The sequence below is a fragment of the Rutidosis leptorrhynchoides genome, chromosome 11, assembly GCF_046630445.1.
Source record: "Rutidosis leptorrhynchoides isolate AG116_Rl617_1_P2 chromosome 11, CSIRO_AGI_Rlap_v1, whole genome shotgun sequence".
Lineage (NCBI taxonomy): Eukaryota > Viridiplantae > Streptophyta > Magnoliopsida > Asterales > Asteraceae > Rutidosis > Rutidosis leptorrhynchoides.
Window position 1 is genome coordinate 294,005,807 of NC_092343.1, and position 14,141 is coordinate 294,019,947.

General features: G+C 33.1%; 1 pseudogene; it reads left to right on the plus strand.

Annotated features, from left to right (window-relative positions):
* The first annotated feature begins 1,239 nt into the window (after positions 1-1,239).
* Positions 1,240-13,713, plus strand: LOC139875583 (long-chain-fatty-acid--[acyl-carrier-protein] ligase AEE15, chloroplastic-like; annotated as a pseudogene).
* The last annotated feature ends 428 nt before the right edge of the window (positions 13,714-14,141 follow it).

Genomic DNA, 14,141 nt, shown 5'->3' on the forward strand with positions numbered 1-14,141 from the left:
GTAGAGAATTTATCGATTTACAAATTCACAATCGTGAAAATTTGATTAATTTGGGTAAAATTCAACTTTCTAATTTCATCAAAGGTTTCTGTATGCAGTCTGTTTGATTATTGAGATGCTTAGATTCAGTTTTTTGTTTGAAGTTTGTATGCTTATGTACTAAATATGGTTATTACATAGAAGAAAATTGACCATTTTACCCTCACGTGCTTGTTACATGCTAAAAGTTAACGAAATTTCTTAATGACCGTGAGTGATAGGGACTACCTGGGTTACACGTGAAAACGATACGTACCATGAAAGTAAATAAAGAGAACAATGATTTCTCATCATTTTCAATACGATGAGTAATCTGTTATAACTGAGTATCTGAATTTAGGAAACTCAGAAAGAAACACTAGTCGTAAATAATTTGTTACATCACAATTTGTTCTACTAATGGAAGATAAGAGCACTGGGAGTGGTGACTGAGGTCACTTGGCATGTCAGGCCTGATTTGCTGAGTCAGAAAAAGTGGGGAGTGGTGACCTATGTCAGTTAGGCATGTCAGTTTTTATTATTATTATTATTTTTATGATTATAAATATAACATAAATAAATAAAATTATGAATAATAACATAAACATAAATAACTTCAATTAAAAATTTAAAAAAACATTACATTTCCTAAAAATAAAAAAAAAAACACACGATTTCTAAAAAAAAAAATCATTACGATTACTAAAAAAAAAGGAAAACAGTACGAACCTAAAATTAAAAATAAAAACATTACAAACCCTAAAAGTTAACCCGTCCGATCGAGCCTTTCACGGGGTTTTAGGACTATTGTATCCCTCATCATTCTCGTCGTGCGGGTAGTGAGGACGTGGGCGGCGGATGAATTCACAGGACCATATGTGGATACAATACAAGTCGACAGACTCGTCGTTGAGTTTTGCTTTCTCGACGAGTTCTCCCCATTCTTCTTCAGTCGTGAGAAACTCAAAGGTTTGAGTTTCTGGCACGATGTACATAAAATCCGAGGTCTCGAAGTCGACATGCTCTCGTATGTACCTGAACAAACGCCCTGTGTCCCACCCGTTAACGTCGAGGGACTCGAACGGAGTTAATTGCGAGTTGGAATACGACTTCCAATCGTCGTTGAGCTCTCCACCGTGGTAAACATTTAACTTGATAGTGCAAGAATTCATTTTTTTTTTTTTTAGTTTGGTGAGTTTGGTGAGGAAGTAGTGTGTGTATATGTTTGAAGGGTTTGGTGAGGATGTATATATAGATAAAGTGAGGAGAACAATAAAAAAATAAAAAATAAAATAAATAAATAAGAACCGTTCAATCCGTCGCGGTGGCGACTGACCGAGGTACGACGAGCACAACCGACGGGAGCCGGGAGTGGGGCGACGGGGCAGGTGACGGGGCCGGAACGGGAGTCCACTCCCAGCGCTCTAATGACCTTTCTAGGCAATCCGTTCAATTGCAGAATGGAAAAAGGCAAGTTCGAAAGTACGCACCTCTCCTGGAGAGTTCATTACTATTACAGAACAACGCATCAACGACAAAAGTAACAACAATTCCCGACATTTTTAGATACTCAGCCGAAAAGTTTGGTGATAAGGTTGCATTAGTGGATCCACATCATGAGCCGCCTACAACAATCACTTATAAACAGGTATTTTCCACTTTTTTTTTTTCACCTTTTAAGTTCTAACTACAAAACAATTTAATTGAAAATTGCACAATTGAGTTTTGAAATTTGCAGTTGGAACAGAACATTTTGGATTTTTCTGAAGGTTTAAGAGTTATTGGACTTGAACCAAGTGAAAAGATAGCACTTTTTGCTGACAATTCGTGTCGATGGATCGTTGCTGATCAAGGTAGTTAATATTCGTAGTACACAATGCATGAATATTTGTTCTAAACCAAGTTGAAAACGTATTTAACTTAAGTTTAAAATCTATTGTATATATATCAAACTCAGACCATCTTTACTGTGTGTATCCAATATAAATGATTGTTATTGTATGATTTTTACTGTTGTTTTGTTGGTGTGTCATCTGTATATGGTGTCACATGAATACCATACAGTTTCCAACAACAACAAAATGTTCTAATTATTATTATTATTATTATTATTGTTTTATATAACAGAAAACACACACACCCATTAAATAGTCCACATTCTCTTTTATTTATTTATTTTTGTAGCCAATTTTGGATAATAATAAGAATAATTGTATAATATTGTTTATAGGTATTATGGCCACAGGAGCAATAAATGTTGTGAGGGGAAGTAGGTCATCTGTGGAAGAGCTCCTTTGCGTCTTTTACCAACCATGAAGTCTCCTTTGCTTCTAAACTCAATGATACTCCCGTTTCCAATTCGATAAACGATACAAAGTGTATCAGCGATGCTTGTCGAGAATCGTGTGCAGAAATCAAAGCTCGTTGTAACTCCTCTTCATGCAAAAAAGAAATTTTTCTTCAACCTAAAGTTGCTTCGAAGAATTGTAGCAAAGATAAACGTCCTTTATGGAATGACGAGGTCCCTAATATCTCGGAAATTTTCGATACCACTAGTGAGATTAACCACGTAGTGGGTCAATCTTCTTTGATAAAAGACAGTGCAAAAGGTGATCAATTGTTTGGTTCAAAAAAAGTTACTTACAAGGAGGAATTGTATGAATTTGGTGTTTTCATGGAAAACATGTCCGATGACTACACTCCAATAAAAGAATCGAAACCATGAGGCTCACCTCATTGAACACCCGCGGTGTATTTTAAAGGATGAATTTACATCTTTGTTTTTCAATTGCCCCTTGAAATTTCATTCTGTTTACTACTTTCGGTTCCCTGCTTCTACCGATTTGCCTCAGGAAGGTTGGGACCTTCATTTACCCACCCTACTGTCCATTTATGACTTTTTTATGGCCCAAGAACTTCAGTCTTTTTTAGTCCGTTACAAGCTTAACGATTTGGTTGATGCTAATGTTATTTGGATCGCGAGCCCAAGCGATTCTTACTCGGTTGCGGATGCCATTAGAATTCTTGTTCAATCTAGTAATCTAGCTATTCCTTCGTGGACGAGAGTGGTGTGGTCTAATAGAGTTCCATCCAAGATCATGATTTTCCATTGGCTCGCAATAAAAGGTGGTCGTCTTGTATTTGGTCGGATCTATTCCGTTGGTGGAACATCCGTTGGGTCATTCCGGGGTCTATCATTGATTTCTCCTACGATTGGTATTATGGCATGGGGATTAAGGCGTCGATGTTTTGGAAACTAATTGGTCAAGCCTCCGTATGGGCCATTTGGATCGCAAGAATTGACATAATCTTCAACGGGAAGTTCACGTGTCGTTCAAGTATTGTTCGGAATATCAAACTCAAGGTTTTCCTTTGGGCTTCTAATTTCAAGCTCGTGCACGGGCTTCAATCGTACGTTTGGGAGCATAATCCGGCGCTACTTTGTTAATTTTTCTTGCTTTATCACAATGTAATTTGTCCAATTTTACTACCTTTGTACTTGTAATCGGTAAGGTTCATCGTTTTGATGAAATCCTTTTAATTTATATGATTATCCTTTTTCGCAAAAAAAAAAAAAAATTTAAAAATCTGTGGAAGAGCTTTTACACATCTATAAACATTCTGAAAGGTTTAGTACGAATGATTTTATTTTGCTGTTTGAATTAAACATAATATATATATATATAATATTAATATTAATATATTAATATATTCACTTTATTTTAAAGTAATAAACCGTTTTTTTTCTCATAATTTTGAATTAAAAAAATCACTAATTACAATAAACTGACGCGTGTCCTCATTTGTAATTAGGGTTAACACTTAACAGTTTCATTCTTCATTCTCCTCAATATTTCACGAACTTATCATCCAATTTAAACATCCAATTCAAAACTTTCGATTGGGGTCGTTCAAATCTAAAATATTAAACATATAATTCTCATCAGGTCCAAAAATTTCCATACAAATTTTCTCCATCCTTCCGTGGAGAAAAATTTCTTCTAGGGTTTTTGCAATCAACAAAAAAAACATACCCACACATTCAATCGATACGCTCCCATCCAAACAAATTCAATTTCATCATCTTCTTTGATCCATTGCGATCTCATATTTTCATTCAGGAAAATACTTGCGATCAATTTGATAATCAATTTTGTATGCCGTTTAACCAATTTTCTGGTGTTCTTCTGATGTTCACATCATTTGATAGTATTTGTATTGAAAGTATATTTATTTGATGGTAATCGATTAGATATCGCACAAAATCAAGGTATGAATAAAGTCATTTATTTTCCAGTTATTGTTTAAGATAATCCTTGTTAGTTTTTTAATATAATACTCTGTATAGTAGTTTATTTGGGTAAAAGATAAATCTCTACATAATACGACAAATCAGTTACCTTTTGAAAATTGGAAAAGATAACAACCCTAAAATATAGTTATTTGACCAAACCAGTAATTTTTTTTTTTTTTTATCAATTACGTATGTCGTTTCTACAGTTTGCTATTGATGTTAACGTTTCGGTAACTGAGTTATTTGTAGAGCTCTTTGTAGATTGTTGTAGCTTTATATTAAATGTTGTTGTGTTTATATTTTCAGGTGTGTTGAGCTTTGCTTTTGTCGATTGCTTCTTTACTTGCGATTAACGTCGTCGTGTCGTAAGTTTGTTTGATGTTTTTCGTATACCCTTTTTTTTCTTTACTGTTATATATCACGCTTTTTAGTCGATGGTATGCAAATGTTAATTAGCTATTTTATGCTTTGCGGTTTCTTTTCTGCAGTTTGGTTATTTAGTATTATGATGTTTTTAAGAGGCCATCTGCTATTGTTTAATGACGTTGATATTTAATATGTTGTATTTTTTGTGTTGTTATATGTTGCTCTATTTGTGTTAGCTTAGATACAGTTAGATATATTGTTTGACGTTATAGTAGTATGATGGCACCTAGAAAACGTTAGAAAAGATCCGTTGATAGTAAAAATGTTTTGTCCGAGAATATAAATTATAACGACATCAACGTGTATGTCCCATCTGTATATTTAAGACAAATAGCTGTTAGAGATTCTTTTCGATACCGTAATCGTAAGGCAAGTTCCATTTATGTTCAGCTTTTTTGTCGATGGTTCTTCTGGAACTTCTGTGAGTCAACTGCTTTCTGTTTAGTCAGTTGCAAATGGTAAGCTAACTTTTATGTAATGTTTACTTTATTGTGTTGTTGTTGTGGTAAATGTGTCAAAATGGGCGGGTTGGGTTAGATGTCGGACTTGAATACATGATGCACCAGTTACGTATACTATTCAAATGAGTAAAAGCTTATATTTTATACTAAATGTGTCAAATTCGGCGGGTTGGGTTACATGTCGGACGTGAATAAATGATGCACCAGTCACTTAAGTAAGCATTTACACACTAGACGACTTTTGGCCAGCTTAACCCATTCACTTAAGTGACCCGCCTGATTTTTTATGTAACATCATCCGTTAGATCCAATTCTATATAAATGGGCTGATATTGCCACCTGTGCATTTCCTGTTTTTTTTTTAAAAATAAACTGAATTGGTTCTTCATTTCTTGAACCACGTCACCGCTTCTTCGTGACCTGCAGTCGATTGTGTTATATGATCAAGATGCGAAATACGTTGGGGTTCGTAGGCCTAACTCGAAACATCCAATCGAAATCGATGGTACGAAAGTCGAAATAGTAGATGCAGTTGGCAGCAGTGGTCTTGATACGAAGGTAATATGTTGACTCATTTCCTATCAAAATATACACTTTCGGCTGCTTTTGACCCGTTTCCTTTTTAACTGATATTTTATCAACCCATTTGACCCGTTTTCTTTAACTGATATTTTTATTAACCCATCTGACCCGGTTGCCTTTTAACATAAATCATATTCAAATGAGACTAAACAGTGTGGTATCTGCACAGACTGATCTTGGGGTGACGATTGTGTACGCTGGCTTTGGTGCATTAATGCTTACAACTTTCATCAGTTATCTGTCACACACACACAGGTATGTCAAATGAAACAAATTTTAGTTACAGCTTTCAAACTTTAAACACATTTTGGTTGAGAATGGTAAACTAACTTTTATGTAATGTTTACTTTATTGTGTTGTTGTTATGGTGTTTTTTGAATTTCAATCATGTCTGCATATAAAATATTATGTTTGTTTATTGCTATGATGGACGATTGTCATTAAGTTCAACCATGTGTTGGAACTTCTCGAATTCACAGAGCCCTTTTATCTAACGATGACCGAGTTTTAAATTCTGAAGGTATGCTTATGTGCATATCGATTGGTTTTACGATTAGTAAAACCACCACTCCACCATGTTCAATAAGGGGTTAGTAATTTAATCGTGTCTTTTCATTGATCGATTAGTAAATGATGGGATGAGAGGTCCAATAATCTTCTAAATTTGTACCGCAATTGACAATACTTCATTTTCATTGATCACACACGTGGTGACATGGGCTAATAAAATAATGGCAATGGAATGCCAGATTGTTAATCTTTACGGGAACTTGCTATTTTTAAAGACTTGTACAAAGTTGACATGTATAGGCACATTGGCAGGGTTCAAAGTTGACATAAATTCAAATCTAGGTCTGTAGTTTATAATTTTGGTTTTCAATAGTTGATACTAATATTTTTCAGCTTCATGAGGTTTGGTCAAAGGGAGTAAATTATTATTATTATTTTTTTCCTTTTTTTTATTTATTATTATTATTATTTTTTTTTTTTTTGGTGCAAATGGACTTTTGGAACGAATCATTACTTATTGCAATTTTGCAAATGAAAGAAGATGCTTGACTAATAACCATGCCTCTGTTCTCTTTGTCTATTCTGAAGGTAATTAGTTTTACTTACTACTCTATATTTTGTTCCATGAATCGTTCTATCTTTACATGTCCACCGCGTATTTGCTGTAATGCTTAATTATACAGATATCATTAGGTCCTTATAACTTCCATTTGTCTCGATAAATTCAAATTCATAGTTTTCCCTTATTCTGAATTTGTTTATTCCATTTTATATATTCTTTTTGAAAAAACTTACATTAAGGAATTGTTGTTTTTGATGGTAAAGTGATATGATATTCGATGCACAACCCGTTTGTAAAGGTAAGTTGAAACTTCTTAATTGTTTTGTCCTATGCATGCTTTAAAGAAACTTATTAGTTTATATGGGAAATTTGCTGTAGGATGTTCCGTCTATATGTGAAGGTTAAGGTGAATCGAGTATGTAAAGAGTATGTCTTTAACAACCGTGTGGTGAATCGATGACCTGACTATAATCAAGATCGATAAAAGGACTTTTGCATTGAGAGGAGAAAGTCCTCTTAGCCACAATTGCTTTGAAAAGAGTCTGCCTTTAACAACTGTGTTGTATGCGATCAGGTAGTCAAGGTTAATTGTGTTGTATAGTTTTTGTGGTATATGCTGATATGCATTGCCAAACGCCACCAAGCTTTAATATGTAAAACTAAGAAAATTATGTTGTATAGTTTGTGGTGAATGCAGTAGTTGAGAATGAAACTTGGTAACGACTTAAAAAATTTGATTGTTAGCGTTTACGATTTAACCAATTTTCTGGTGTTCGCACAACACTACACTATGAGTAATATAGAAAATTATTAAACTTATACCAATTTTGATCTCATTTCTTTTCTCAATTTGCTAAATGAATATCTGCATTTGTTCCCTTATAAAAAAATTCACGATCGTGTATTATTTGCTCATCAATATTAATTAAAACTTTATAGACTTATACAATGTATAAAAATGTTTCATGCCGATATTACAGGGTATCAGTTTCAGTGACACGGCGAGTATTGACAGTAACTATATTTTTCATTGTGAAAGTATATGCTAATAGGATGCAATCGTATTGCATTCAGATTAAATAACATATGTGGTAAAACTATTATTTGACTTATGCAAAATTACTACTCAAAACTGTTGCGCATTGTAATTGTGTATACTAACATTTACGATACAAATGTTTTCAACACTAATGCTTTCATGATTAATAATAAAATGTTTTTATTTTCATTGTAACTGTATTATACATTTGATCAGTATCAATACTAATTGTATTATAGGTGGCAATATGGGCGGGTTAACCGGTGGGAGATTGAAGACAAAATACATCATGCTTTTATTTGTGTATTTTGAAGAGACTAAAATTTTAAGTATTCACTTTCATAATCAATACTGTGTAATATTACAAGCTAAAACCTTTTATGACATCTTAGATTCATTTTAATTGTATCATACACTTAATCGATCTCAATACGAACGTTTTCGAGTACTATTTTATATAGCTTCCGTGCGACGCACAGGCTCTTATAACCTTATTTCTTACTGTATTTAAGCTTACAAGAGCAAGTATGTAAGAGTAGAATACTGCTTCTATGATGTCAAAAAGAAGCTTATTGATAACCCCATATAGGTAGGAGTAGCCTCATTTTATTACCGAAGTGTTACAATTGGAGTAGTTGTATACTGAAGAATACTTTAACTAATGCCAACTCATTTTTGAAAGCTCAATATGAGGATAAAGGTTTGACTATTTGTATTTCAAATATTCATTCATTTCTTATGTGGTCTTTTTGTATTATTCTTTTGCACTTAGCATTTTGTAATATGCACATCTTCATCACAATAGTAAAAGCAGCCATGAATGGGGTTTATTAGACATATGCTATCTTTCTATTCACTAATCGCATACTCCGACCTATAGTACTTGAAGAAGCAACCAAATTTCGCGCGCACCGATACGCGACCGACCTCACCCGAATTTAAGGTTATGTTTTTATCTACTGATGTTTGTATCGAAATAATATCGAACAGTTTTACATTAACCTAACCCATTTTGCATTTTTGTTTGTTAAACAACATGAATGTGTTTATACATAAATTATTAAGCAGGTTATGTTTATTACTTTATTTCATGAATATTGGTGATACTGTCTTTATCATACCGTTAAATGATATAACATTTTACGTTTCGAATTAGTTTGATTAGGAGTCCCCGTGCAACGCACGGGTTCTTAAATCTAGTATTAATATATTCACCTTATTTTAAAGTAATAAACCGTTTTTTTTTCTTCATAATAGTGTTGCACTTGTTATAGACAATCCTGAATTCTATAACCGGATAGCAGAGGCGTTTAATTCTGAGGCGAATATTAGATTTGTCATTTTATTATGGGGCGAAACATCATCCATCAGTAGTTGTATAATGGAGGGAGTTTCTGCTTATAGTTACAAGGATATTATGGATATCGGTCGTGAACATCGTGCGTTTTTTCTTGATTCATATGATCTCTGTAAGTTTTTTTTTTTTTTTTTTTTTTTTTTTTTTTTTTTTTTTTTTTTTTTATAATGTTTATTAGTCGGATTTAATTCTTGTTAGCTTGAACTAGTAAATTGGAGGCTCGGTTCGTTGGGAAAAAAAAACCCAGAAAAAAGAGACAGGAAAGGAAAGAAAAAATATGGCGATGACATCATGATGACGTTAGTGATGGTTCTAAAAAAATGATGTCATAAAAAAAAAATAATAAGTGCATCATGCAATTAGTATATAGGGGCAGGATCAATGGGGAAGTAACTATTCGGGGGAAGCAAATATGAACATTTAGAAGAGACACTTCGTGATGAATGTTATTATTTAGGCGGGAAAACGATCGACAAAAATAACATTCAAGATAATATTGTTCGTGAAGAATATGAACGTTTTTTTTCATGTTTTGTGAAGTAAAATTTAGCCCGATTTAGAATTTTAGGGTTTAGGGTTTAGGGTTTAGGGTTTGGTGTTTTGGGTTTATTCCATAAACCCAAAACACCAAACCCTAAACACCAAACCCTAAACCCTAAACCCTAAAACTCTAAACCGTTCGTGTTAAAAACTCAATCTAAATCCTAAATCTAAACCCTAAATCTAAACCCTAAACCCTAAATTTCTAAACCCTAATATCTAAACCCTATAAACCCTAATATCTAAACCCCAATAGCTAAAACCTCAACATACGCTCGAAAAATACGATAATTGTTATATATTACTTCTTCGAGGGTTTTCCCGCCAAAATAAAAACATTTATCACAAAGTGTCTCTACTAAATGTTCATATTTTCATCTCATATAATGTTCGTGAACAAAGTTTTTTAAAAAAACGAAAAAAAAAGTTTTTGCTTCCCCCCGAATGATTACTTCCCTGTTGATCCTACCACTATATATATATATACATACAGAGTTTTTGAACAAAATATAGAGGCTTTGGAGGCAAAATATGGAAACTTTTGAAAAAAAAAAATCCACCGAGGGAAAAATGAAAAAATCCATATTTTTTACATTAAAATTTACAAATCCACTGGGTCAGGTGTTCCCTTAGTAGTTTCGCCACTGGGTGGAATGGCTCGAAAGTTACCCGTATATTTAGAATGCATAAAACTTGTTGAATCATTTTATTACAGGAATTAGACTATTATTCTAATAATGTAGTTTTTGAAATGATATTTAACACATTAACTGTTATACAAATCAATAAAGAAATACAAAAAAGTTGTACACGATGAAATTGTTTCCACCCGATAAAAAGAAAGTACATATTTTGACTTGTTTTCCAACCCTACTATTTTTCCACCTCTAACATTTACTTATGTAAGATAAAACATTATAACAAGTTCATATATGTGACATTTGAAGGTTGTTGGCTCAGTTGGACGACCAATTCCGCATACAGAAATTAAGGTTGTAAATGAAGAAACAGGTGAAGATCTTCCCCCGGTGCAAAGGGAATAGTCAAAGTCAAGGGCCCACAGGTCATGAAAGGTTATTATAAGGTACCTTAATAAACAACTCATTACTAAGAACTAGAACGTTCAATATTTGATTTTAAATCAATTAACTCCGAACTGAATGAAAATCGGAAAAAATAAACTGAAATTGAATTCGATTTTAGAGTCATACTTTTTCACATTCGGTTTAACCAAAAACTGAATGAAAAACCAAATTCAAGTAATTCTTTAGTAAAATTATTAAGATATGAGGACAAAACCCCGATTTTTAAAATCATAAGTCGAATAATGATTTGTTTGGTTAAATTATGATTTTTTGTGTTTTCAATTTTTATAAAAAACAAACTAAATTCGGTTTTCGGTTCAGTTCGGTTTCACTTTGTCATTGAATTCGAGAACTCGGCCAGTTTTTTCGATTTTTGCAACCTTGGTTCAAAATACTCATGGTGATTCATTTGTTTGTATGTTATAAATAGTTACAAATAGCGACAAAACAAGCGTTAGATAAGGACGGATGGTTATATACAGGAGATATCGGATGGATTTCGCCTTCATATTCAATAGGTCGAAGTCGGAATGCTGGTGGCGTTATTGTTCTTGAAGGACGAGCCAAGGACACTATCGTCCTTTCAACAGGTAAACAATGTTGGAACATTCTGATGCTAATACTCAAATACTTAGTTATAAATTAAATATCGAGATAATAAAACACAAACGACTACATTGTTAACTTCTCTTAAATAATAAGGGAACTGATCCTTCCACACCAGAATTCAATCCATCCACACCATAAAATAGGAAGTGACTATTTTACCCCTATTTAGTCTAACATTATCCCTCCGTGGGGTGAAGGGTCTGTGGATGAGAGATTAAATTAAATCAAAATAAATGTTGTTAAAATTGTGGGTAAAATAGTCACTTCCTATTAAATGGTGTGGATGGATTAAATTCTAGTGTGGTGGTTGAATGGTTATGACCCTTGCCTTCCATAGTGGAGGTCATGGGTTCGATTCCAGACACCCACAGTTATTCACTCATGGCCACGGAGGTTCGTCTGCAATGACTCCGGGCTGCTCGCATAGCGAGTAGTCGCCCTGGAATTAGTCAAGTTGACCGTTTGGATACCCAGGTTAAAATAAAAAATAAAAAAAATACTAAAACTTAAAAGCTACACTTACTAAAATATAGGGACTAAAACCCACGTTCATTTGCTCCTATATGTCCACTATTATTTCTCCTAACTTTTAGCTAACAAATTTAATCCAGTATGTGACCAAATCAATTTCCACGTGCACAACCATATAATCCCCATTCCGACTTCCTTAATTATTTATTGGGCCAATACCGGGCTACCATAATGATCCAGTCAAATACACAAACGGGCTGGAGTCTTGGATCCAAGATTACCCTAACAAACAAACATCAAAATTCTGAAATTATATATTCTATTTGATTAAATATATGAATTGATCGAATATTTTTAAATGCTTACTAGGTGAAAACGTTGAACCAGAACAACTAGAAGAAGCTGCCATGAGAAGTAGTTTAATTCAGCAAATAGTTGTAATTGGCCAGGTGTTACATAAATTCCTAATTCATCATCAGATTTTTTTCATTAATCTTAAATACAAGTGGGACCATTGATTAATTAGGTGAATCGAGGACGGGCCAAAAAGGTCGGGTCGGATTTCGACCCACTAACACATTTCTTACACTTTTATTTCTTAGCTTTTATAACCAAAAAAATGTTTTAAGAAGTACACATTCAAAATTTAACGTTACATTTTGTCTGAGTTTTGACCACTTTCATTCTTAGCTACTTTTTTCATTGATTACCCAAATTGACACATTCATTAGCAAATGGATCAACCTTGTCACGTCTGCCTATAGATATTGCATGAATCTGGTGATACTAATTTGTATACTTACATTATACTATAATCTAAAACTAGGATCAACGTCGTCTTGGAGCTATCATTGTTCCAAACAAAGAAGAATTTATGTCAGTTTTTGGTGCTGCTGAACTTAACAAGGAGAAAATAGCTGGCTTGTTATCTAAAGAGCTACGGAAATGGTAACACAAACTTCATCTCAAAATTATTATTTATTATTATAATTGTTATTGTTATAATATTTTTCAAATATAATAGATTCAATTTCTCTATATACAGGACTTGTGAATGCTCGTTCCAGATCGGACCTATTCTTGTAATTGAAGAGCCATTTACGGTAATGTACGTAATCCATTCTTTTTTTTTCTGATTAAAATCACATTTTCCCTTTATTTTAAAGTGGGTGATGATATGTACACAACTTATTTTTATATGTACACAACCAGTATGCATTAAAATGCTGTACCATACAACACTCTGTGTACATATAAAAATAAGTTGTGTACATATCAATACCCAAATTTGCTTAGTAAAAAGTTCATTTAGTACTACTGTGTATTGAAATAGTATAACCTTTTTATCATATTCGACACAACTAACTATTTGTTAGATCATCTGTAAATCTTTGACAAAGTGTTTTGGGTTAACCAACTTCATCCCATACAAAATTTCTTCAAATGTCTAAATCCCAACCTTCTCTTCTTATTTAGGCATATTGGTGCGCACAATTTTTTTCTTCTTAGTTCACTATTTTGAGATAAAACGTAATCCCTTTGTCGATATGTAATGTAATATGAGTCAAAACAGGTACATCTTATATTGCTCAGTTACTTGCATCTATAAGTGAGACTTACCAATTGCTTTAATTCTTCAAAAATCATGTTAATGACACCCTTTCAGATTGAGAGTGGTTTGATGACAGCAACCATGAAGATCAGAAGGAACCAAGTAATGGAATTATATAAAGAACAAATAAATGATTTATACAAGTAATATATGTTGTATGTTTAATTCAGCTTATTACATATATGATTTATACAAGTAATGCAAAAGTACAACATTGTGATTGTAATATGTAACTAGCATCTGCATAAGTATGATACTGATACTGATGTGTGTTTTCTACACCTATTTTTATTAAAATAAATTAAATCAATTTTACACACGAATGCAAGCAACCCTGATCAATGTAGTAAAAAATTTAGCAAGTACAAGTTCGTTCCACATAGAGTAGTTAATTAAGATTTTAAAAACTAATTATTATCCTAAAGTTGAAAAGGGGAATTTTTTTTTTAATATTAAACTATAATAAAAGCAAAGTAAATAGACGAATAATCAGATAAGATAAGGTGTGAAGACCCGTCCTTATCCACCTAGACGAAGTCATCAACATTTGGTCCCATTGCGAGGTGCTGTCCTAA